The 26,975-nt window shown below is 39.4% G+C and overlaps 1 protein-coding gene across 7 annotated transcripts in view; it reads left to right on the forward strand.

Moving 5' to 3' along the window:
- The window catches only part of LOC117154918 (uncharacterized), a 506,217-nt gene that overhangs the window by 318,414 nt on the left and 160,828 nt on the right, over window positions 1–26,975 (forward strand). The window lies entirely within an intron of this gene.

A 26,975-nucleotide genomic window follows, 5' to 3' on the forward strand; every position in this document is an offset into this window, starting at 1 on the left:
ATGAATTATGTGACGCGAGGTAGGAAGTTTGTTCGCGATGTGATGACACGTAGTGCTGTTAAGAGACCACTTATGCCAGCGGCAATTATCTCTGAAGGGGTGAAATTCAAGAAGGATGAGTTTCACGTAGGACTGCAATGTAAAGTTATGGTACATTTAAGGGACAAGAGATGTGTTTCCGTGAATCATGCTGAACTTTCGAGGAAATACTTATGAGAAGGAGTTAAACACTACGAGGAAATGAATTACAGACGTTTGTACAGCAACGTTGTAAAATGAATATTCTCTGAATTTAGCAGAATTGTCAGTTGTCACTTTTAAAAGCAAAATTCTTTCCAGAACGTTTTCTTATTCCTAGAACTTTTAAATATTTAACCAGAAATAAATGTCATCCTCTCGCAATAAATAAACTCATGGAAGTTTTCTTCTTGAGAATATAATCCTATACACATGCAATGAAAGTAAAAAATTATCGAAAGGTGAAGTCGATCAGTCTGACTCCTAATAGACTCGTATATCTGTTGTTTAACATTGGTCAAATCATATTATTAGCAGCACGCCAACTGGCGCGGCGTGACCCGCTGTTAAAATGTTAATAAACCACCTTGGATGAAGAACACGACGTGTCGCGATAAAAGCGTCTCGAACCGGTCCATTAACACCGAAAATCACCTGGCAATCCGCGATGACTATCATCCGCAATCTAAATTCCCAGACGTGGATGTGTTGGTTAGTTTGCCACGAGAAGACTCAACCAACACAATCGCTCTGTTTCTACTGAAGTTTCCATAAAATTGTTCTGAGAATCATGACGTAAGCTCGTGCCTGCCACTACATATCATCCACGTCGTGTCAGCAGCTGAGCCTAATTATCCAAAAATACCCGACGATTTCTGCCAAGATAACAATACGTATAATTGACCAGAGTATAGCGGTTAGTCAGCGTTTTGGCTACAAGCCAAACACGCCCGAAGAATTCTACAGAGTTGATGAGACACGCGAAGAGAGGTGTTCAACGGACATTGCTGGACGCACAGTTAGAGATGCGAGATCGCGGTTTCTCGTGGCGGAAGTGGCATTCGAGTCATGTGCTAGCAACAAGTGGCGATAGGCTGTAGCAGTCATGGATCGTTTCATGGAACGATGTATTCATTAGGCCCGTTTTATTGGAGTTAGACACGATGAATTGGACGTTAGGCAAAACTCTTTGGGAAGAAATGTTCGTGTTTGGAAGTTCGATGGTAAGTAGCTTGTAAAGCTACGAACATGCTTCTGACGTGGAGTTTAGTAATAAAACGAAATAGTTGGTTCAGAGAGGTGGGTTACTCGTGGGGAAGATTGAATATGGGGTGCGTAAGGTCATGAGGCTTTAATGGTGCGTTTTGCGTAATATTTTGTGGAGTTAGATGTGATTGGTAATAGAAGGAAGTTCGATTAGGTGTCGAACGATTGTGTATTGTTTGATGCGATTTATATTTATGCCTCTAGTTATTGAGGAATCTTCTTAAATCTTGAAATCGGTATGAAAAACGTAGATCAATCGCCACTTTGCTAACAAATTATAAATTAGAACATTTATAATACGTAAATAATTTTCAATATTTTCATCATACAGAAAACTTCATCTTTCTATATCACAGTACACGTCGTCTCTCGATTAGGTTTAGGTATATTATCATTTATAGCTTCCGTACACGATTGTTCATACCGTCATTAATTTCTAAATCGTTTCAAATAGAACGATTTTACAACAAATACAGCAGTAGAATATCGATTATCACTCTGTCAATAAACGTTACTGCTTCGTATCAAAATTATATACATATCAGTAGAACATTAACTTTAAAAAACTTTATCAAACGCAAGTATACGATTCTGCTTTTACGCGAGGGTACACGTCGTTTCAAAGCCGATGGTTTGCCCGATAGAAACACGGCGCAGCGTTTCGAAGGAGACGCGAGAGCAACATCTAAGGCATTAGCGACAAAAGTGATTTGTTCTAACCGCGACGTCTCCCATCAGTCAAAGCGACCAGTTCCTCGAGTTACGAATGGATTTAACGATCGTCTCGAGACTTTGTCATTCCCTGGAATCTCTGACAGTGCCTGTCCCGCCAACCTCTTCGCCTCTCCTCCCCTTTTGCTTCTCCTGCGTCGGGAACCGCTTTGAGGAAACTCGTTAATCCACCTCTCGAAACTGCGAGGGTGCTCGAACTTCTCCAGTCGAAAATGATCGACCGGCACCGCGTTCGGTTTTCCCGGAACATCGTTGAAGGGTGCATACAATTGTACGCGAGAAAAGGACAGAAACTCAGGGTTTCTCTCGGTATAATTGGGAATTTCGTGCGAGCCACGCGATCGTGCATTCTTCTCGGTACTTTGTTAACGCGAGAGTGCCCAGAGTATTAATGGAAAGGAGGAAAACTGGGCTGTGTGTGGGTTCCAGTTTAATGGGACTTTTTCATCGATTATTCCATCACGATGTTTGATATCTAGGTCTTGGATTTACGGCGTGTGAGAATTCAGTTTATTGTAGTTACCGATAGGTATGAACAGGTCTTTATGAACGTTTATTTCACTAGGGATCGAATTCTTCAATTAGGTTTATCGTCGAAAGATGAATTTATTATAACATTGATACGCGTAAGTAGCATACGTCGTTGTATGTATTTCTTTGTTCGATGAATAGTTCAACGAGTTTTTACGATAATAATATCGCTAATTTATCTTACGAAATTGTGAAAAGAGAAGTATTTCTTTAAATTATTCTGCAACAATTACCTGTTACCTGCGAGAAAGATACATATTCTTACGAAAAATTTCTTCTACCATACTCGTTGCTCTTCTTAAGTTCGCGAGAGGCTTTTTTAAACACAGCTACTCTATTTTACAATTGATCACTTCGTCGTACATTCGGATGAAACTTAATCGTACTCCATATTATGCTCATCTTCGAGGATCGTCGAAGATCTCCACGGTTATTACGAATGAAACGTTGTACAATAATTCCAAACGAGGTAGGGTGCAAATACAGATCGACGGTGGAGCGAGGAAGGCAAACTCTAAAACGGATATACGATCGAAGTTCTAGAGAGTATTCCCGGTGTAAAATATTGGTCTTCCGTGATACTCGGTGTTTGCCGAGTTAATAAGAAACGGACGATCTTTACGACCGATGAAACTCGTTAATTTGTTTGAAATAGGCGTGGGTGGACCCTGAAACGTTATTGCCTGTTCAAATTAGAAAAAAATAGAGAAAAACGTTAGACTGAGATTTAATAGCGAATAGTGGAAGAACGTGTATTGATTCGTGTATCGATGAAACATGCTCAAAAACTTTTCGAATATTACTGTTGTTAAGTAACTAATATAATGCCAAAGGAATTATTAAGTAATGTCTTTGGTAAACATTGGTATTTGAATGTTTCGAGATAGGATTCATAGATTCGTGCAGTAGACACGGAATATCGTGATCAGACGAGTCTGACCAGTTTATGTTTCATAGAATTATTGAATTATAAATTTTATGGGAAGCTAGAGCAATCAACTTTTCAATTCATTCCCTTAGTAAATATAAATTCATATTCATCATAATCATATTCATCTTATAATAACTTTCCATTATGTTTTATGTAATAGACATGTGAAATACAGATATATAACATTCTACGTGGATTCCAACACTCCGGAATAACAAATGATTGTATAAAATGAGTGAAAATATAATTATCAATTATAGTCGTAAGTTTTCAGAAATGGAAATTTTTCAAAGAAATTTCTCTTCAGCAACGATAACAAAATATCGAATTACACGAGGTGTTCGAAAAGCGAGGATATTATGGTTCGATGGAAACGGATTGGTTTTCGAAGAAGATAGAGAACATGGAGCCGCGTCTGTTCGTCGCGTGAGCATAAATCTAAGCAATCCATCTATAAAATGAAAGCCGAGGGGCAAAAGGGTACATCGAACGTTGCAAAGGTAACGTGTGCATCCATGTGTCAACCCAAGCCCGTCTCGTGCTCGTGGTCAATAAGACCGTTGGTTCTTTCCATTTCTGAGAATTATGTCCCCGGCGTTCTCGTTTCTTTTCAATCCTGCTTTCATCTTCCAGTTATATCTTTCGAACGGAGACGAACGTCCCATCCGGAAGGATGAAAATAAAGGTGTTTTCGAAAATGGCGCGTGAGATACAGGAAGCTTGATGAAATGACAGAATAGGATGTAAAATTCCAATGGAAATTGTTCTGTATTAATAGAAATATTTTATAGATATAGACGTGTTGAATAAATATTTCGAGATATTCTATAAATATAGAGATGTATTGAATGAATATCTGAAAATATTTCAGATGATATTTTGTAAGATCGTTTAGATCTCGTAAATATTATAAATTGTTATATGTATCGATAAACGTATCTTAAATTACTTTCTCTTTTATTCAACAAAATTTCACGTCACGTGTACAACAATGTAGAAAATGTAGGTTAATGGATTTTTTTTCAAACGTTAATTAAGGGTTCGTTCTTTAGAAAGATGAAAGTGACGGGGAAGGGAAGGTTGCAGTTCAGTGTAACTCCGTAAAAGGAGAACGGCACGAAACGAAATGAAGGAACAACTCGAGATACCATTTCTTCGTTCCATTTAACTGCAAGTGCCTTCATCGTGAAATAACGGAACAGCGCGGCGCTTTGCTGGTTTAACTTCGTTCCTTTCTCGATACTTGTCGTGCCGTTTGCGCGTTAGAAGCGCAAGAATTCATTAATTCATTTCGACGACGCGCTTTCTACACCTTAAAGTGACGTAAAAATGCGAAAACAATTTTTCGAAGTAAAATATACCTCGACGGTATACAATGAACGACGTTAAACTGCGAAACGATAGAATATTTCGTGTTGTGTTGTAACGACATTAAAGATATTCCAGACGATGTAGTTAATTAACGATATTAAAAATATTTCACATAACGTCTTTAATTAAAATCAACTCTCCGAACCCTCGAATTCTCTAAAATACCTGACAATTGCATTGCAAATCTAGGAATTTCAATCTATCCAATTCATTTCAATGCGTGTCCAACTTTCTACATCGAAATAGTAATATTCATTCGCATCGACAAATAACATGTTTTATTTGCCATGTAGTCGACGTTCCACGAGTTGCATAGAAGATTATACGTATAAGGAACCATCACATCGAAAGTTTTCCTGCTCGTTTTCCAAGAACAACAACAACAACAACAACAACAACAATTCGCTAGATCTCTCGTGCTTCCTCTTCGATACTGTTTGAAGGGAAACAATTTTTGCCCGGATCAGCCGTGTAATGCGGTTCCTGGCGGTCGAGCAGCCGCAGTTTACGCTCGGTGCAAGGATTTCTCTGGTCTCTGTTGGCTCGTCTTCCTCCCTTTCAGCCTCTCCGTTCGATGTGCACGTAGAAGCCGCGAGCTAATCCCTCGACAAAGGGGCCATCGAGTATCGATCGCTTATTCTCTTTGACGTGCCGGCCGCTATCTCTTGGCTGCACACTCGTCCATGATAAGAGCTCTAGTTTACTCACACGTTCAACCCAACGATCGGCGCATAGAGTATCCCCATTTTCACCGCTACTTTCTTCTTTCTTCTCGTCTATGCATCTACGTTCTTCTTCTTGTTGTTTCGCAGAAGACAAGAATTAAGTGAAATTTTTCACGAGACTCTCTCGATGGTTAATGGAGCTTCTTCTCGCCTTATGTTGTCTTTTAATGCAGGTATTGGTAAATGACGATGACTGGAGATATTGGATCTTACTAATTTCGCAAGCGAATGGTTACAAGTCCTTTCTGAATGTGATATGAAGCATGTGATGAAAGACGATATTAGGCGTCCCTGGTATTGCAAAGGGAATTATTGATCGTTGATCTGTTTAGCAAGCATCGTGGGCTAAGTGTTTCTAATAGAACTGTTCGATACGTATGTAGTCTTTATGGATTGATTTCGATGTATCGAGTAGTTTAGAAATTAGAAAATTGCTTAGTATTATTATTTTAGTCGACGACTATTATTACTATTTTGTCATCCTTTTTAATCGATGATAATTCACGCGTTAGTTGAATCGTTTCTCAATCATCGTCGTCTTAGGACAATGCGAAAGAACGGAACGTCGGTATCTTTTTTCACAACCAAAGTAACGTGCTCGCGAGAACATTTTCCTGTATAAACGAGTAATATGTTTATATAGTTTTATAATTCCTTTTTGTCGCGTTTTATCGTTGTTTCCAATTATTTAACATACATGTATAAGGTACTTAAAAAGAAAATTCGTACAAAACGTGCGTAGCGTTAGAATTTACGAGAGAAAGAAGAAAGAACATCGGAGCCTGAGTTATTCGAGCAATCCATGCAATTATAGGGCGAATCCAGCGAAGTCCTGAACCGACGAGAAATGGCAGAAGCGTTCACCTGCTGTGGGTGCATAATTTGGCGGCATAAATTAATACGTCCCTGGAAATCTCAGGTCTCCGACACAATTAGGCGGAGATTAATTAAAGCCATTTCACATCTCAGCGGGCTTGCTCTCCCTTTACCGCCACCCTTTTCGTCCCTTCTTTCTATCCCCTATCTCGTTTATTCTTTGTCCTTATTCCGATTGTGCTGTACGCTATTCTTCTTATTGTGTCGGCGACCTCCCATTTTTTCTTCTTTTGGTTTCTTCTTCCTTTCGTTTTATGCCATTCATTTTTTCCATTACTTGCTTCCCACGGCAAATTAGATCCGCGATTGACGAGTTAGAGAAAATGGAGGTTGGACAAGATCCTAGTCGTTGTAAAAATTTCAGAATATCGGAAGATCTTTCAAAAGCAAGAATCATGAGCGGTGAATCTTCTCCTGGAATTATTTGAGAACCAATCTTTTAGGAAATATAAATGTCTATACATTTATGGGAAATTTAAGTATGCGAAAATATGTATATCTGATGCGTACAGCAAGCAAAAACCTATAAAACATCCAAAGTAGGGTAGAACATTTACATTCCGAGATTTTTGTTTCACTTTGCGTAAGAACAATAGCGTCGAGTTACAACGTAAGAAATACTTGCCATTCAAGTTTCTGCAGTGTTTCGCGAGGTCCATTAACTCGTGGCAATACGCGACTGAATGCGTTAATACAATCCAGTTAGGGGCCTACTGACAGCCATGAAAAACTTACGTTTTAAAGCTAAACCATAAAGCATACTCATTTACGTGAGCGCAGCCGCGCTACTTTGGCACTGTAACGACCATAAAGAGAAAGGTGCTGTTAAAAGTTGCTCCCCTTTCCCAACGTAATTGTTTCGAAAGTGAAATGCTCTTGCGTCTTCGAGAAACCTGAAGTATCCATCATAAATGCAAATTTATTTACTACTAGCATACTCTAGTAAGTATACTGGAGTAAAATTGAACGATATTTCCAAGTACCATCATCGAATCGCACTTTTTACACCGTAGAATGACAGTAATAGTTTGTAAGGTCGTCGATTCAATTTTTGTTCAATTTTAGAAAATTATACCAAAAATAATACAGAGATTTAGTTGGGAGAGGCTTCTATGTTTATTTATTTTTATATATAAAATTCTGTTGTAAAATAATATCACGCTGTCGTAGTACGCTATTACAATAATATTACAGATGGAAATTTCTGAGGTCGATACACCGTAAATATAATTTTACGACCATCTTGAGAAGTTCAAAATATTGACAATTATTTTAACAAGCAAATTTGTTAAATTCCGAAAACTAAAAATCACGAGATAGATTTGTAAACATTATTCCCTAAAATTATATGTCCTATTATCATCCAGTTTGCAATCATCACTTGTGATCATTTCGTCGCTATTAAATAACGTTAGGTTCCTTATTGTTATTTAGCATTTTACCATCTAACTTCCATTTGGTTCCTTAGTATTACCCCAAAGAACAGATTTCCATTATTCACTCAAAAAAATACTATGTAAAAAATACTATGTAACATATATATTTATAACAAACATATTACCCGTTCTGTATTATACCAATTAACAACAATAATTTACTAATGTCATTACTCTACCTCGTTTCTCACTACTTTATTTTAAACTCCCCTTCAGATACGATTCTGCGTCCAAAGAGCAAAGTAATCGATACTTGCCAACGCCATTAATCAATTGTACAGATTTTCACGTTCGCCGTCAACGGCGACAAGCAACGGCTTGTTTACATTTAATCATTATACTTCAGGACGCGTGGTTTTATTGTCAAAGAGTGAGAGGATGAAGCATGGGTTTGAGTAGACAAGAGGGTGGTTGTGTCTTCATCTGCGTCACCCTTGCCGCCGAGTATGTAAATTCGCGATAATAGCAGGGGATGCTTCATCCCCTAACCCAGACTTAGCTTGGCCTTTATGAGTTAATAACTTGGGTTATCGAGAAATTCGCCTTGACTAGCTCCATCTCCTTTGCCCGCCTCGTGCCCACGCACTCGTGTGCGCGCGACCTTGCAAGAATCTCGAACAATCCTCACCACCGAGGCGAATACCGAGCAGCATTCAACGGTTAATAGCTGTCTTCGTCGTGATTTCAAGCAGACGTGGCACAAATTTATCGCTGAAAATTGATAATCGCAGATGCTTGATGTTGACCACGATATACAGTTGCGGATGAAAGATAGTTTATAAAATGAGAAATATAAAAAGCCATCGTAACTTTACCGAGATGGATTGTACGTAGTAAGAGGAACGAATAAATAAAAGTCACAGTGTCATAAAATTCACAAGTGTGCGAAGCTTTGATTCTTTTTATTCGCCGCTGCATCCGAGCGACTCGTAATTTTATTAAAACTTGAAACAAAATTTATCAAACGTAAACATAGAAATACTTCCATCCTTAACAATCGTAATTTAACGACCAAATCCTATGCGTTATCCAATTTAGTTCGCCAATTAATTACCAAGAACGAGTCTCATCGTTATTGCCGCAATAATAACCATTATACCAACCAAATACATTTCCTTCTCTAGGACCAGATTTAATTTTACGAAAATACCCGCTCTGCGAGCAACACTCGTCAATGGATCAAAAGAAAACGTAGGAGAACCAAGAAGACGAAGACTAAACCATGGAGAAACGCTGTCTGAATTTCGCGCATCTCCGCGAGCAAATCGCTAAATACGCAATTAAGGAGCGTCCGGGGATGTAACAAAGCTTGGTGTGCCAGCGATCGCGATGAAAACCGGAGTCGATCCGATGTGTCCCAGATTCGCTGCAGCGTGTACCCGGAACAAACAATCGCAGAGGGCGGCCTCTTTGCCAGCCGTTTCTCGTTAATGAATAAAAAGGGGATCGGCGATTCGATTGGGAAGCAGCCGCGCGGATATCTCGCAATTTCGCGGCGCTCGGCCAAACCTCGAGCCGGTGAACGCGAGAGTAGGCGCGCACACGCGTCAATATTTGAGAGAAAATTGAAAAGGGTTAATTAGCGAGCCGGTCACGCCGTGTGACGTATCTAGTTTGCGGCGTGGATTTGCGCGTGCTGCTCGCTCGATTCGCAACACAGTGAAACAGAGATGGAGAATAGAAGATGAATGTGAACGAGAGAGGGACAGAGAATTGCGTGCGTGTGGCAAATAGACACGTGGATCGCGTTGCATTGTGGGCCAGAATTTATAACAGAACGCATTATCCGCGCGAGCATAAACACGGCCACGTATGCAGCTTGTGGCCGGACAAACGGGATAGTTGATACGCGACGAAACGTATTTACGAGCCGCTCGTTACGCGCCATTCCCTCGGCCCGCTTTCCGTTTCGTTCGCGCGAATCGATAAGCTGCCTGCCGCGGGATTTACGGCCTAGACACGGCGATTTCGCTTCGGCGATCGCGCGGACAAAGCGCACCGATTCAATGGACGAATATTTGGAATCGCTCGACTAATGAATTCCGCGCGATGACTTTTTTGACGGATTTCTGCTTTGCTGGATACGTTCGATCCCTCTTTGTTCGCTGGATCTCTGTTTTACATTCTTCTTTGTAGCTTTTTCCAGGAAGTTTGCGACCAACTTTTTCTATTGAAATTATGTTGTTTCAGAAAATTCCGAATGATTCGACGATTCGTTGTTGTACGTAGGTTTATGAATCTTTCATCGGTACAGCTAAGAGATCGTATAATACGCGTTGTAACTGCAAGATCCATAAATATTTGACGATACAGTGAAATTATGTACGTGGGAAATATATGATACTAAGAATTTTCGTACATTTTTCGTTCTATCGAAGAAATCGTAACATTAAAGTACAACTTATAAATAGAAAATCCACAACTCAAACTAGACGCTCGTAATAAATTTATTGGGACGATTCCGTTCGATTTATGAATTCAGCGCGGCTGTCTCGTTATCCCCAAATCGAACAAGAAACTGTTCCTACTACTAACAAATCTCGCTTCGATTTCGCTAATCAATCAACCCTCTATAAGAAAAAGAATCAGTAAACAAGAACAACAAGCAAACAAAGAAATAAAAAACGAAGAAGAAAGGATATATTCGACCGGTAGCGAGTATTTACCAGGAATATTACGAGAGGGTGGAAGCCAGCCATACGTCCCGATTCAGGATTTAAGAGGGGCCGGCCAAGGCCGTACATATACGCGCATAAACGCGCCAGGCGAAATTCCATTATCGGCTAGCGGCGATAAATATTATAAATTGGGGTGGTTGCTGTCGTTTCCCTCGCTCTCGCCTCCCTGTCGGTTACACGAAACACCACCTTCCCCGCACCCTCGTTCCCTTTTCTTCGTCCACTCTTCTTTCTCGCGTTCTATCCACCCCCTTCTATCGAAGCCATTCCCTTTCCCATCGCGTTTTCCGTGTCTGGCGTACTTTCTCTGCTCGCTCACAAAGCCACCCCCCGCGAGGAGGACTCCACTGAGCCAGCGAATATATATCGTCGTCCTTCGTTCACCATCTCCCACCCCTCTTCGCCTGGTCTCCTTTTTTTAAGCCCTTTCGTGATAAATCTAGCCCACGAAGGGGAATGGTTTAAGCGATTTTAACGGCGGGGATGGTCCGCGAGCGTTATTGGCCGCCGGTATCGCGACGCCACCACCGGGCTTTATTTCTTTCCTCTACATCCCATTTCTGCTCGATTCTCCATTCCGTCCCTCGATTTCCGCCCTTCTACTTTTTCTTTTCCTTCGTTTCATTCTCTTTTTTTCCCCCGCTTTCTTCCATTTGTCGCTGTATTTTATTCCTTTCGTTTCTCCTCTCCACGGCGACGTTTCGTTCGAAATACACTCGAGGCGTACGGTGTTTCGATGGCAGAGATGTACTCCGTGCCGACGCAGACGACGATGGTTTTTGCGGAAACAAACGATACGCCAGCTGAAAATGCTTTGACGAAAACGGCGGAGTGCTTGTCGAACGGTTGAGTTTCGGATTGATGGTTTTGGAAGCGTGGATGTTGAGCTCGAGAGGTTTTTTTTTTATCGCGTTTCTAGAGACATCACAGCTTTGTTGCGTTTACCCTTTATTTTAGGCTGGATGCTTCTCCGACGTTTTACTTGTATTTTAAGATAACGTTGAATACCTTGGAATCATTGTGTTTCTAGAGCTTTGAAGTTAGCTGGAAACTGTGTTGTGTAGAGGGTAGCAATTGAAATGCGAGCAGAAAATTTGTGTCGCGAATTTAAAATAAAATGCCTGATGCAGAAAAAAATTCTCTACTTTTAGTTTGATACTGCAATTAGTTGTATATTTTGAGTGTCAAAACGGAAAGCCGAACGAGAAGGCCGTTTGTAAAGAGAGATTGAAGAAGTTCGAGATGCAGAAAGAACAAAAATTACAATTTTTAAAGTGTCTAAAAGTAAAACGAGGAATAGATAGGAAGTCGTTAATGTTTTATGAGAACAGAACGCTTCGGTAATTGGAAATATTTCAATTCTTTAAAAAATGAGGATACGCTTTGTTCGAAGAAGCATAGTATTATGTTGGACGCATAGAATTTTGTTCTTTGCCTAATAAAATTCATTGAATGAAAGCTTGATTAATTATAATTTATCGAACCGCTACGTATCAATTTACGGATTTATTAATACCATTCAAATAATTCTAACTCGATCTCTTTTATCCCCTCTCCCTCCATAAAAAAAGAAAAACAATTAATGCAGAACGTCCTAATTTCGTTAAATTAAAGTCGAAAGATTCGCAGTGTAACAACGGTCTGTTCGCGTTCCACGTGAAATATTGAAAGAAAAATAATTACGATATAGTCTTGTTTAACAATGCTTCACATCCACGATGAAATGGAATTGGTCACAAAAGTGAAGCGTCGAGAAAGAAAGCATCGGGTGAGCTTCTTCACATGGAGCCACAGCTAAAAATGGAAACGCAAAATTGAATATCAAACGTCAGATACAATCGTCGGTTTGATTCCACAAAGGAAGATTCTTGATCAAAGCTGCGATGGAACAAAAGACCATCCAGCGCTGCGTATTGTTCCGCTATGTTAATTAATTTAATTAGCATCGAAGCGCGGATTAAATCAAGATACCAGTCTTTGTCAGGAAGTCAGCTTTCGGCCGTTTTCCGAATTAACGAAATTTCCATCCCCTTTGGGAGTGAAGAATGTCGAGCGTACTCAAAACGTTGATATTGATGTGTTAATTATGGCAATTATTGTGTTGCGATGCTACGTTTAGAATTATTTCATTTTCTTGCCACGTTCGTATTAATTTAATATTACTGCAATAATTTTACTTAAATATTTTTTAATTTAAATCTTCCGGTAAATGATAACGCATAGTAACAGCAAAGATATAGAAAACTTAATCTAAAAATGTCTCTCGTTATTACTTTATTTTATTTTTACAAACGCAGTTATACATTCGTCTGGTAACGTCACCAAGAAATATCGTTTTAAAGTAGTATCTTTGTTTTCCAAACTTACTAAATAAATTATACATATATACGTCACGATAGAAAGAGATTAAGGGCCGAGAAAACGTAACAACAGTATGATTAATTACATCTGTAGACACTGCTGCTCGAATTTATTAGTAAGAATCAATTAAGAAAACAATTAATTACCTTCGTCTTTGGAAGAAGCGGTTATCTATCCCACTCCCCCACCCCCTGAATTAATACTTTCCATTTCTCCTACGTTCAAATCTAATTTATGTATAAATCTACAAGATAGGGTATCTCTCTATATATATCTCTGTCCATTTAAAACAACTGACATATTTTTAACTCATCCATCCCTCGGCTTTACAACACAATTTCTCATTCGTTGTCATATTAATACAATGGCAACTTAAATCTCCAAGTAAGATCAAAGAACTTTCATCTCTATTTCTTACATAAACATAACATTTTCCATGCCGTATGCCGCGAAGATTATCTGGTTTTACAGAGGCTTCGCTGTGATCTCACAGTCGCCTAACTTTATCCGAGAGCCATCGACAGGGATGAATTAAGCGCAGTCAGTCGCGCGATACTTATTTTCCCTCTGGTTGATTGATAGCGTCGTGTAAGGGAACGATAGTGGACGTTAACGATTCTCTCCATCTTCCCGCAATATATTCCACAGACCGTTGATAAAAAGCCCAACTATCTATCGCCAGACCTGCCCTCGATCCACGATTTTGCGCCATTGGCTCCGGCCTCGTATCCATTACCTCTGCCCCAGAACGTCAGCGTAGCTTTTTACCAGGACAAACGCCAACACACGTTTATGACTTCAGATCGTTTCTTGCCCCGTACCGTGCAGTACGGGATTGTTAATTCACTGGCTGGTAAGTTTCTTGTGAAATCTACAGGATAAAACAATTGGGTTAGTCGTGATATACCCGACACAGCTCGTGCAAGTTTGCTCCTTCTGAACTGAATTTAAGTAAAACCACCCCAAAGGTGGTTTCTTTCGAGATATTGTAGGATATTGCCAAATCTGGCCTGGTTTCACCTGTTGCAGATTCCGTTTCTTCGATCATTTCGAGAATTTATATCTAATAGGATTCTATAAGAAGGGAAGGAGAACAAATTTCATGTTTTTATGTTGTAATCATTAATAATTTTATTTCTACGGACGTCACATGAAACGTCCATCGAATTCGTAATCTGATTAGAAAAACTTCCATGGCAATTTTACACCTTCAACAAAACTCACCAGGGCTGACGTTATTTGAAATCCAAGATTATTTTCTTCGACCCAGTTACTTAACGACTGGATTATGAGAAAGTGAAGAAGTCGATTTTACCTGAGCTTTAATTAAAGATCAAACAGTTGTTGAAAGGAAAGAGCGTAGTATAACCGGAAAATACTAAGGATTATTAGCACCGAGCATCTATTACGAAAAATAATACTGTTTCTACAAGTGTCCAAGTATTATTTAAAAAAATAGTTCAAAATGATTACAAAATTAATCTAAATCGACAATTAATTTAAAACAGCCAAAAAATTAAATTGTGCCAAAATATTCACCGTTGTATAGGATTAAGTTTACAAATGTAAACGTGTACTTATCGAGTTTCGCCGGAGGGAAACTTTCATAGTACGGCGGTTTCGGACAGGATGGATTTTCGGCTAGTTTCTACCAGTCGACAAGATGTCGCGAAATACCATGAGACTGACAGCCGGCTGACGACGAATTGTTTTCACCCGGTCCTGCTCGGGCTCGCGATCGATCACTGCGCAAACCGTAAACGATTGCTTTGGTGAATATTTTAAATCGTTCTGGCCCTTCGTGACGTAGACATTTCATGCATCATCGATCGCCACTATTAATATCGATTGACCATAGCTGAAGCTTTAACGAGCATTTCCTCCCAGCGCAGAGTACAAACATGTTTATACATTGTTTTATCGAAAGAATTCGTTGATTGATTTAGTTGGCGAGTAACGCAGAGTGGGATTTTAATGTGGTTCGTTTGAAAATGTGCGCTCATTTGTGGTATGGGAATATTTTTTAGTATAGTGTTCTTTGAACGTTTTAACCATTTGTTACGTAAAAGTCTCCTTAATATTTTACCAATGAAGAAACTAATGAAAAAAATGTAGATAAAATTTAAAACATGATGAATTATTAGGTATTTCATAAAATTGTACAAAATATAATTTAAACTTCAAAGGGTTACAGTTGCCATAAGAAATCTCGATCTATAAAAATGTGTTTTGAACGTTCGACAATCGTCGTAATTTTGATTAATTCGCGAATGAATAATAATAGTACGATGCTCGACCTATTTTGCAACAAATGTTTAAAAAATCATGTGCATTTGTACAAATATTCTTTTTATACCTTGTCACTGATGAACATGTATTTTTAGATGTTATTTTTATTGTATGCGCGTACCTCCGTGTTTTGGTGGAGTGTATTGAAAATAAACAGCGATTTGAAATTGTATCGGAACAAATAAACGTTCTGTTGTTTGCTCAAGTGAAAAGGATTCTTCGTATAACGCAACGATCCACGTTCTTGTGGAAGAGCTGGAATATATCTATATATATTACCGCAAAAGTGCAACGAAACGATGAATATCCATCAAATACTGGCTCGAATATTTAGGTATATTTAGATGCATGTATACGCGATATTTTCCCTCTATTTTTTGATGATAATTAATTATAATATTACCTTTCATATTCTGACACTGACGCATCTATCAATTCATAACGTTTTTCCTTAAATAATTACCATTTATATATCATCGAGATAGATCAGCAAATTATACGTTTGTCATATTTAAATTTTATTTTATTCTCGAATACCCTACAGAATAATAAAAATTTATCGCTATTTTATGTTTGCGATACTAAACGATAGAATAAAAAATGTAATTTAATTTCGAAAGCTGCACGGATTTCTTAAGAAACCCAAAGGTTTCAGAAATTCCGCAAATTCTTTGCAAAACTTTCCCACGTACCATTTTTTTCATTAAAATCGTATATCGTTTTTCAATTTTACTTTTTAATCATTTCCACGTTGATGTGCCTTCTTCTATATTATATTTGAGAACTTTCCCTCGTATCTATCATTGTGTGTTCGAGACGAGGAAGAGAAGGAAACCAACGTTCGATATTATTTTCCTTTTGATATCGAAAGTTGCGTTAGCTGGCCGTTATATGCAATATGTTCGTCGTGGAAGGTGTGTTTGCTTGTACAAGCGACGTTGCGGAAGCAGCGAGATTGCCTCGTGCTCGTCCGCTGGAAGTAACATCTTCGAGAATATCTACTTCCTGCGTGAAACAATATCATTCGATACGAGTTACGAAATTTAACTTTCGTACTTTCGCGCTCTCGCGATTAAAGAAATGACGTAATTGTAACTACAGTCAAGCGATTTCCAACTTTTACCTTTACAAAGCTATCTTTCCATTTGTCAAAGTAAATATTTCCACAGTGAACGATCTTCAGCTTTCGTTGCAGCGTTAAATATCTTTCGTTCAAAACATTCGATGGTCGAATCGTTTCCAAACAAAAACGGCGAATATTCCACGGCACTTTTTATCATGTTACTCGGTTACATCGTATCCTTTTCAGCTGTCTCCGCTTTTATTTCAGTTTGAACGTGTGCTCTTCGTAGGCACGGTGGTTCCCTACTTATTTTTATAGGCCGTAAAAAAGAAGGCGGCTCGGGCAAGTCGGCAGAGTGTTCGGGCGGAGAACTTTGGAATTTTCGTTGCGCGGGTATTCCGGAATCAGCGCGGATTAAAAATTAAAGCGAAAGCCCGGCCACAGTAATAAAAAGGGAAGAGGAGAGGAGGGTTTGAAGGGATGGCGGCGATGAAAACATAAAGGGGAATTAAAAATATAAGTGCTCTCTGTAAAAGAAGGTCGAGCCGCGGTAAAAGTAAGCGGCGCTTGCAGGAAAAAAAGAAGAAGTTGGCGGAAGGGTTGCCACGAATAAATATAGGAACGCACGGGAAAATACGTTTTCGCGCGTTGCTACAAAGAACGCAGTTCTGAATGGTACAGCCTGAACAATTTCAAATTGCATCGCTAACGCCTTGTTAAAAGAAATACTTCTGCCGGTGGCCTTTATTCGCTTCCAACAGGCATAAATATCTTTCTTTTCACTGGACATTGTTCCTGCTAAATAACGCTGTAGTGAAAAACGCATTCCAGCGGAATTGGTAGTTTTTAGATGCTTTTTTCCGTTCTTTTTTTTTTCAAAAACATTTTCCAACCAAAATTACAACAATAGCTTGCACATCACGTAACATGGCATATAGGATACGCGAATTTATGAATTTGTTCAGCTTTTGAAATATAGCTGCAGAGATATCACGCTGAAAGCGTCAGTTGCTCGAACCAAGAATTTTTCAGTTTCAACCCGAGTTATTGAGATTAATTTTACATAAGTCAACCTCTCCGATTTATCGTCGTCAGCTAAACAGAATTTACGACCTGGCAAAATTCAAAAACGACAGATCAGGCTGTACGCGACGCTCGGTAATAAAACCAAGGATTGCGATGAATTTTAAATTAGGGAGAACGTCTAGTATCGCGTATTTTTGACATCGTTCCATAACTCGATCACTGTCGCTGTTCTGTTACTTTTGGAGGAATTTTGTTATCGTAACTCTGAGACGATGAAAATAGTAGGAAGTTAAAGTATAATGTATATAGTGTATATAATTTTATTCATATATATAATTACAGAGGTATAATTTATTCAGTAATATAATTTATAGTATTGCTACTATCAAATAGCATAATTAAATGTATATAATTATATTAAGATTTCTTAGAAAAATTTCGTTTGTACCTATCTAAGGGTTAATCAGTGTGACCGATCACTTTTCAAGCAGTCGACCCGTCTGCTCATCTTTAATGCTTTTAAACAAATTTTCCATTCATCTTCTAACAATTTCTAACTATCCTAAGAACAAAAGGCATGTTGATCCAGGAATAAAAAAAATCCTCGTCTCTCTGAGCTCTCAACGACGATCGTTTCAACGTTAAATGAGACCAGGGAACGACCAGTGCGTTGGTCTACGTACACGTTAGCGCATTGAAACGGAAAGATTCTCCCCGTGATACCTAGCTGGAATGCATATCGTGCGCGGAATTCTCTGCATCCACACGCAGAATCGCATTTTCATGTTTATTGCAACATGCATTTAGCGAACGGTGTGTGCATCTGCAGCGCGGAATGATGGCCCACTTCAGGAGTACGCGTGTTCATACTCCAGGCTCGAGTCCGTACTCCAACACACATGTGTACCAGCGCATTCATTCACAGTCGCAAGTGCCTCTTCCGTGCACGTGTCTTTTTGTACGTTTAATTGCATAGATGCATCGTGAATGCAGATGGAGATGCTGCGGATACTCGACATTGAGACGATCGATCAGCATAGAACGTCGAACAACTGTCAACGAGATGCTGTAAGCGTTTCTAGAGACGCAATGATCAGGATTCTGTTTTAATTTATTCTTGAAAAGCTGTTAAACAACTATCGAATATTCGATGACTTGGAAATATCTGTAATAACGATAAAAAATTGATTTTCTCAATTCGTAATTCTTTAAATCTGGAATTATATTTTGAAAAATCTTCACGATATTCTCGCTCTTCTTTTCTTTAGCTCTGCAAATGTGTGTGGTTATTGTGCAGCAAAGTTGCAAAGAATAATACGAAATTGGCCACGATCTAAAATTTTGATCAATGTACGAACCATACCAATATGTCCACCGAACTCTTTTGTGAATCTTCCCTTTCCACAGTAGAATATTACCTGTCTGCGTAATTATAAAAATGTCAAGCGACGAAACCACGAATAGGTTTTTCTTTTCAATGTGCAACACGAAATGATTCAGTTCGATTTCAGCGATACGTAATATCGCGGTGTGGACTAATTAAAATGTGTATTCTATAGCCAGATATTTTTATTACTCTATCGCGTATTTTCCATGAAACCTCGTACGCAAAATACACTTATTGATCGAAAGTTTTGCATCATTCGTTTCTTGTTGAATATTGTATTTCACGTGCCCGAGAATTACGTCAATGGTGTTTTGTTCGCGTTTTAATTGGATACGGTCATGATCGTAAGTTGCAATTCAGTTTCATCTGTTCTTGAAAATCATCGAAAAAACTGAAATGTCGCGTATCGCGATTAAAAAACATTAACGTTTTAAAACTTTCCGATGAAATGAACTTAAAAATTATCGATAGTATTGCGAAATTTCAGGTTCTATATGTTATTTGAATTCCATTACGTAAATCTTTCATGATGCTTGGTAAATGTAAGTAAATATTGCAGTGGTCAAACAGATGCTGTTTACGTAGAATGATATCACAAATTCGCGACTACATATAATGTTATCTTTTCCTATATATGTAAATATTCACGTAAAATAGCTATTTTTTCCCTCAATAAATATTTCAGCAAGATGCATATGTCACAAATTAAGAATGTCAATAAAACATATTGTTTTCTTTCTTTTTTCTTCTTTTTTTGTCATCAATACACGACAACAATTATCATCGTAAAATAGGTGACCTTCGCGTCAATCAAGATGTCACGTAGAAAAACACAATAACGAATACTGTATTTTAAAGGAGACATCAAACGGTGACCGGTATCCAAGCTTTAATCGTAAAAAAAGATACTACAAGTTGTTACACGGAATCGTTTCGCTTTATACATCTGTTTATACTTTTTACGGTAGGGACCACTTCAAGAGAAGGGTTGTTTTTTCTGTTCGAAAAACAGGTCAAGGGACCCGTAGCGGCCTCTTTTCACGGTTTACGCACCGTTTTCATTATGCAGTCGTTAAGGTTCACTGCAGCCTTTTATGGATCCTCGTAAAAGGTGCACGTGTATTCGGGCCAGAAAACTTTCCGCGCGTGTTAAATTCTCGCAAGTTCTGTGTTTCGACATTCGTTCGCCAGGGACTCTATTTTGTTCCTCCCTTTTTTTTCTCTGTTTCTTCTTTTTTTCTTTTTCGCTTTTTTCTTGCCGCGATAAAACCATACAATTGCCAACCACTCGTTCGTACAGTTTTACGAAGGTTTAATCGATACCATCAAGTTTACCAACGCACTATACTGATTAATTTACGGCATCGACGAAACTCCAGTCTCGTCATTTGCAATATTTGTAAAGCCTCTAAAATATATTTTCTACTGTTTAACGTTTTCCATGTTTGTCCAATATACGTATCATTTTAAGCCCTCTCCCTGTGAAAAGCTCTCGCTTTGTGTAATTTCGAAAACACGCCTGTATGTTGATTCCGTTACAACGATAAGTTTGAATTTTTACGTAATATTCTGACGATGCAAATACTCAATCATGAAAATTAAGTGATATACAGTTGCACACGGACCATACGATAACTGTTCAAATACTTTCGCGACCCACTGTGTTTCAAACATCCTCCAGACTTTTCCTAAATTCTGAATTCTACCAATTTTTTAAAAATCCGATTTTTCTTCAACAAAATAATGTTTCATATTGTGCAAATTAGATTAGTAGATTAAACAAATGGAAGGTAAAAGGTTGAAAAATATATATTAAAACTGAAGGAGAGAATTATTCCGAGGTTTTTCGTCACTCATCCTTCATCGATTTCCTTCCCATGATTCAGGGTTCCTAATTATACTATCGTTTCTTACATAAACTGTGTTCGTGTCTCGCGATACATTTATAAACGCGAGTTGTTTTCAGTATCCGTGTATTGTGCAAATCCGCGGAATGTAAATATCGGCGATATTTGGAAAGCCGGATATTTATAGATCCGTCTGTTTGACGTGGAAATACGTATATTCCGGCCGGAAAATCAATCGACCATTCGCGACCAAATCGAACAGACGAGTGAACAAACGTAGCTTACGTACGAAACATCGTCTTTCTTTTTCCATGTGTCCGTCGAGGTTATCATATCGGATAACCTTTTTCCACTGGATGAAGAGAAAGCGACAAAGTCATCCAAATAAACGGCGTACTTTTGAATAACCATGTTGAAGTTGTAGTTGGGAGCACGACGCTGGTGAAATCGATTTTGGCTTCAGGGATTTAACATAGCAAGGCGAGGCCACTACAGGGGACCACAGGTCCGTCAGTGATCAGATTTAACGATAATGCTAGATAATTAGATTCCACCTCTAATTCCCGTTACCAATCAAGGAATTATCAGAGGCTGGTAATTACTGGCTAAAATTACCTATTCTCTACAAATATCTTCATCTCCGTTCTCTACTTATCAGCGTGCCATTCCCGGTTGGCCACTTTTTGAGAAACGATAAGTAATTCCGAAATGGGCTATTGCAGTACGTAAGTTAGATCGTACATCTCCTAATCTCTCAATGGACAAATGTTATCCTCCTTCCTCGCTGAAATTTTGTGAGATTTTAAAAGAGTCAGATGGGTATATGTTTGATAACACGTTCAATCGTAACTTGGAGTTTACAATCGATGCAAGTTTCATGATTTATGGTTCATAATTTTTTAAATTAACTATCAGATACTCTGTTCTAGGTAATCCTGTCGTTAGAACATAAAAGATCACAAATTTATGTTCTAGCTGTAGTATTTAACTTCCAGCTAATAGTTCAAAAGTAGATATCGTACATATCTCATGGAATAAATGGCATTTATATTTTGTACAGAAGTAAGAACAATTATCAAACTCTACATCCAGAAATTAAAAATTCTCTTTTGTTTTGTTAAACACGTAATAATATGTAGCAAAGAAAGACAGGAAACACTTCTTAACGTTTGAAATATTTTGTAAAGCAGTTCATCAGATTTTCCAAATTCTGACAAAGGAAAAGAAAATTAGATTTGTCAGTATTGACAATTCGGACCCTCCCTTTGTCTCTGGGAATTCACGAACAAACTTTAGCGACAAATGAGGCTGGCGCGAAAAGCGCGCTACCGACAATTATTTCTCATGCATTATTTATTCCAACCGCGACACAAGGGATTATGACGGGATAGGGTTGCTGCATTTTCAGCGTTCCGACATTTTTGCAGGTCACGGCTTAATGCGGCAGAACGCGTGAAAAATTATCGTTGCACACCGGACAATGCACGGCTACGATGTTTTGCATGATCTGTAAAGTACTCGAAGAGCCGAATAATTAAGACCAGCAAAATTCACGGCATCTGTTAGCCCTATTGCTCCATTTCCTTTAACTAAAGTCTCGTCTTTCTTCTCTGAACGGCGTAATGACATGTCGCTATCAAACGAACCAGCAAAACAATTCAGCGAAAAAATACATAGGATCATTTGACTATGTGTTACTTGTTAGAATAAATGAAAAGAAGATGTTTGATAATCCTCTTTATAATTATCTTATAATTATCGTCTTAAGAATCAGAAGAAACATTTCGCACTTTCCAAATAGCAGTTTTATAATACGATGAAGAATCATGCAAAGATCAATACAGCATCGATCCAAAAAATAATATAACTCATATAATATGAGCAACAAACTCATAGCCTTAACTCCTTGATCGTATTGAAATTATTAAGTGATTGTACGAATAACATCGAGACATCTAATTAAAGGACAGTTAATTTTATAAATTCGTAGAAAGAACAAAAATGATCGCATTAACGTAACGTATTAAGAAACACAAAACAATATTACGAAACCGTCTAAATGTACATATGCCGCATAAGATGGACTAAAACAGACAAGGAACGTCGTTTATTTCCGAATATTCCCAGAACGTATTCTACGAGATATCCTGGCAAGTTAATCGCAACAGGAGCGAGTTACCCGGCCGTATGAATATTAAACGGTTTTTGAGCTGTTGTACAATTGCCGCGTCCTCTGTGGCCTGTTAAGTATACGCGCGGCTACGAGACCGTGTATTTGTCTAGTAAAATTAGCGATGCAATTATGCACGGGAGCCGAGGAGTGACGCTTCGCTTTCTGAGACACAGGCAAACCCAACGGGACGCGAATGAAATGCGACCGACCGACCGACCAAACAACGTTGGCCAATCGCGAATGTATTACTCTGCTCGCATATTGTTACCAATTAACCACTCCCCGGGTGACGAGCGCTGGACCACCCATTAAAATGCATCGCAACGCTCTCGTTAAACTTTTAACGGTGCAGTAGAACGAAGAACGGCAATTAAAAGATAGGTGTTGCAAATTACGACTCCGTTGTACCATGTGGTTACCGTGATAAATGCATTTCCAACTACGTAGTACTTTTCAAGTCAGTGGTACATTGATTCCTTCTTCTTTCGTTTTTTAGAAACATTGATATTCAATGCGAAGTAATGGAAGCGAGGAAATTCAAAAACTATGAAATATAAAATATAATATATCGCATGATTGTGTACATAACATTAGATTTGTAGGAAATGAATTTCGATATTGGTCATAAGATCTACATAAGGAGGATAGATCGGTCAGAGTAAAATTTAGAAAATGTACGTAGACAAAAATTAGAAAGCAACTTATATCGATTATTTCTCAGTATCTATCTCGCCATTGAAGTTCTCGATTTTACAGGCTACAAAATTTTTTTTGCAAAAAACTATCGTACGATCAATCTGAACAAGACCTGGAGCTTAGCGCGATATCAAAATACTTTAGCGTTAACGCGAAACCATCCCCGGAGGAGCATTTAGGATGTCACAGTACAGAGAAGATATCAGAAGATGGTTACGGAGAAGATAACACGCGCGTGTTTGCCACGATCGGCTATGCAATTATGCGCACTCGTCCTGGTGGTCGACGTCGTCATCGTGACGCTTCGCTTTCTGAGACAAGCTACAGCCGCAAGGAAGGGAAGGGCGAAACTCCGTCGCCCTCGGATGTGCGAGAGGCGAATGCAATCGTGACGGGGTCGTGTACCAGCTCGGCGTACTCGGTTAAGTACACTTTATTAAGCATGCCGTCTGCGCGTTGCATCACCCACTTACGTGGTAAATGGAATTACAAACGCATCCCGCCCACCGCCCGCGGATCTCCGCTTGCGGCTGACACCTTCTGCGCGCGGCTTACGCGTACACACGTTAAACCGACGATCGCGGAGGCGTTATATTTGCGCGATCCTCCACGGGTCTGCCTGCGGCTCCGCGCGAAATTGCTCCGCGTGCTCGCGAATTAAGTACCGTCGAGCGAGTCGAGTCGCTATTTTTCGAGGATGATAGATGTTGGACCGATTTGAAGATCGATCGAGATGGTTTGGTTAATTTGGTTTGCATGATCGTTGTTGGGAAATGGAAAGAAGTTGAACGATGGTGGTTACTAGCGTATCTGAGGACGAGGTATTTTTTGGATTCCTGATATCAGATTTTGGCGATGTTGAGTTTGAAGTTAGCACTTTTTAATGCTAGAACATTACCATTTATTTAAAGTGACTGATATCGGAATTTGCGGGTTTTGCGATTATTGAAAATATGGCGAGTTTTTGGTTTACTTGTTACCAGATAGGTACTCGTTATACACGATCTAGCAGCGTAACAGTCTATACTTTGATAATGCAGCATCTCATCGAATAAAATCAGATTCAACGTTGAATTCCGATATAAGGAAATACAATTTATCATTCTGTGGGGAGAATAAATATTCTCAGTTTGCTGGATTCGAGATTCGGGATTCGAACCCGGATTTTCTTCTTACCAGGCTGATACCTTCCCAATGAAGCTGTCTAGGCCGTCAGCGAATACCTTCTCGTAAATCGCTAAGAGTCGCTATCGGCTACCTACGGTTTTCATATTTTATTCATAATCCATAATGCAAGTATGATTCAGAATTACAATTCAAGGTCTAAGAACAAATTATTATCCCATAAAACCACGTAATCTCCACTCGAAACAACTACTTTTTCTGCGTAATTCAGCACATTTCATCGCAGTCGCTTTCCAAACCATCGATCAAACCAGACCGCGAATTCTTGCCTGTATAAACGATCGAAAATTAGTCGGTGACTGGCTCAAATAAACTATAATTGGAGGTGGGGGTCGTTGAAAAGGCTACGGACGAGAGAATTGAAAATTCCGCGGCGTCGACGCCGAATTCAGTTTCGGTCGAGCGAATTACTCGCGGAGGACGCGAGGCGCGGCTCGTTTATCAAATTCGCTTGGTATGCGCCGCATCAAAGACAGAGCCGTTGATTTATTAAATTGCGGCTGGATGAAACCGTGGCTGTGCCGCCGAAAGAGGAATCTATTAAACGGCGGATTCGACGTCACGAGGCGTCGCCTACGTCGCCCGACGTCGTCGTCATCATCGTTGTCATGGGTGGGGGCACGCTCGAAGACAAAATTATTAAAGTTCGCTGTATACACATTTATCTTCCGTCCGATGTTTGCGTCGCTGAGACGAGATAGCTCGCGCGCGAGAGAGAGAAGAGCTTCTTCCGGTAAATACGGCTCCATCGAAGGTGATGAAAAGCGACTTGTTTACCTCGTCGCTGCGCCCCGTTGACTTCCGGGACAGCGACGAAAAAAGTTTCACGGGGTGGGAAGAAAGCGGAGCCGCGTGTACTTAGGGCGGTTTCGACGAGGAATCTTTTATTTTAAGACGGGGAAGTTTCGCGAAGAACCCATCGTCCCTTCTGAAGATGGCCGGCACGAGCATCCGCTCGGGTTGTTTGCGTTACGGTACATGGGAGGGTGGCTCGAGAGTCGATGCGTTGATTGTTCAACATCGTGAAATTGAATTCGTTTTTGGATACAGATGATGGGTGGTACTAGGGTTGTGTTGGCTCGTTGTATCGAAGGGTAGTTTACAAGCTATGATGTTACAGGCAGAGGCGTTGTTGAAGAGATATTCTTCTTCGAAGACGCTGTTCGCAAAGGAGAATTGTCGTACGGCGATATGAGTATGATATTGCATAAACATTCTGCATAAACTGTACTTTACGAGTAAATGGAAACTTTGTTCGTCGCTACGGTTAATTTTCGTTTGTGTAAATATAACAACAAGACAATTATCGTTATCAGTTAATATTCATCGATTGCCCTCGTAAGCTTCGTCGTCTTAATCTCAAGCTTGAAAAGATAAACAGCATCCACATTTATAGCGGGAGATGTGTTCTCTCGACTACTTGATACGATGATAATTAGATCCTACGCAAAACTTCCACTTCTCTGTCTCTGTCTCTCTCTCTCTCTCTTTCTCTCTCTGCTCTTTGTAGCTAAAGATAAAGTAGAACGATCCGTACTTGTAGAATTCCGGCGCAACGGTCGTTCTTGGAACAATCATTAATTAGATTCGCCATGAAACAAGGATGAGAGGGGAAACTGGCCAGATACGAAGGAAGATGAACGCAGGTGTGGCTGAACCAGCACCGACGATTCAACGAAGAGCAATGGGGAGTGATAGAAGAGAGAAGAGAGAGCATGTTTCTCCTTGAAAGTAAATCGGAGGAGTAGGGCTGTTCCTCGGCCGGAAATGAGGCTTGCCAAGTACAATCTCCGGTCAGAGAAGGCCTCTCCATTTTGTTCTTTGTGATGTGTCCGCCATAATTGAAAATGTCGTCGCGGACTCAAGGGACTTTGCGCCGTGTGCTCCCTTTCTTCGAGCAAACTCCATCGTGGCAGACCATCCACCGGTCCACCTCTCTTTCAAGGCCGAACTGTGTTATTATCGTCAAAAGACACAATGGTCCCGTAAACGGATACGAGGCAACCTAGTGTTTAGTTCCCGAGCCTCGCGGTTCGTTACCGTTTTATGCAAATATCCTTCTCGCGACTGTGCAAACACTGTTTCTTGTTATCAAAGAGGGATGTTTTCTCCTTTTCTATTTTAACGATTCTTAATGGAGAATTGGTGGACTACATTAGTAGCAAACAGTGTGCTTTTGTCGGCTTTGTTAATAGTTAGCGGTCGGGCGTTCTTGCAAATTCCTGTTTTTGTATACATAATTGAAGAGATGCAAGCAAGAGATTTGCTTTATCTACTAAATACTGCAATGATTACTTCGTTTTGAATAGTTCATGTAGTTTTGTACACCGTATACTATGTATATCCTATACATCTCTGCGTCTTTAAGTTCGTCAAATAAACAT

This window comes from Bombus vancouverensis, chromosome 14, assembly GCF_051014615.1.
Source record: "Bombus vancouverensis nearcticus chromosome 14, iyBomVanc1_principal, whole genome shotgun sequence".
NCBI classification, from domain to species: Eukaryota; Metazoa; Arthropoda; class Insecta; order Hymenoptera; family Apidae; genus Bombus; species Bombus vancouverensis.